General features: G+C 40.8%; 1 non-coding gene across 1 annotated transcript; it reads left to right on the forward strand.

Moving 5' to 3' along the window:
* Positions 1–687: 687 nt before the first annotated feature.
* LOC114616194 lies at positions 688–790 on the forward strand. Its single transcript, XR_003710601.1, has one exon. It is a non-coding gene; the product is annotated as a U6 spliceosomal RNA (small nuclear RNA).
* Positions 791–990: the final 200 nt, after the last annotated feature.

The raw sequence follows: 990 nt of genomic DNA on the forward strand, positions 1-990 counted from the left end.
ATACCCATCTTGATAAAGTATGGGAGGGATTTGTAAGGGTGGGGCTGGGAGAAGAGAAGAGAGAGGTGAAGTGAAAAGTTTTGGATATGTCAGGTGATACACACTCATGTGGTGCTTTGCTGAGGCAAGACCAGTGGGAGGACAGGTGATGTTTGGAGAAAGTATAAATAGGACTCAACAGACACTGATGGTGCATTTGCATAGCTAGCTTTGCAATACTGTGTTAGTCTCTCATCTTTGTCTTTGCTGGTCTTCACTTTGTTGACAGAGGCATGGCAGAACACATCTCTGGCATCCTGGCTGATACTGGTTGCTTCTGCTGACTTGTGCCAATTCAGTAGAGGCCTGGCAGTTTCTTCTGGATCGTGCCACAACTGAAGATTTTTGTGTTTGCTATCCTGACACTACTGAACTGAACTGCTGGTATCCTGACAAAAAGATTGAAATTGCCCACAAGGAGCTACTTCTAAGCAGGTCCACATCCCATTGTCCTATTTATCATCTTTTCTCCCCTACATTTGGGTGGTGGGCTAGAAGTGGGGTGGTCAAAGGGTTTAAAAACCCTTATTAAAAATAGGCTTTAAAATATCTAAGCCTACAGAAGGCTGTGATTGGGATATAAAATGAATAAAAATAAAACATTTATTAAAAAAATACAGTATAACTCCAAAGGAAAAGCTCAGACTAGCAGATATTGGAACACATACATTGGAATGGAAATGAAACATAGAAGACTAGCCTAGCTCTTGTATAAGGTGAAAACCAAATTTTTGAAACATTCCATATTTTTAAAAATAATATTTGTTTGTGGCAGAGTTGGGGGACATGTATACATACATACATACATACATACACATATACATGTGTGTGTGTGTCCATGTCTGGAGCCCAGAGAACACCACACATGATATCTCACAATCAGCTACAACACTAATTCTGGAGGATTCAGTGCTCTCTTCTGGCCTCCAAGTACACCACACACATGTGGCA

Source organism: Grammomys surdaster, unplaced genomic scaffold (assembly GCF_004785775.1).
Source record: "Grammomys surdaster isolate TR1022 unplaced genomic scaffold, NIH_TR_1.0 309084, whole genome shotgun sequence".
In the NCBI taxonomy this organism is placed as follows: domain Eukaryota; kingdom Metazoa; phylum Chordata; class Mammalia; order Rodentia; family Muridae; genus Grammomys; species Grammomys surdaster.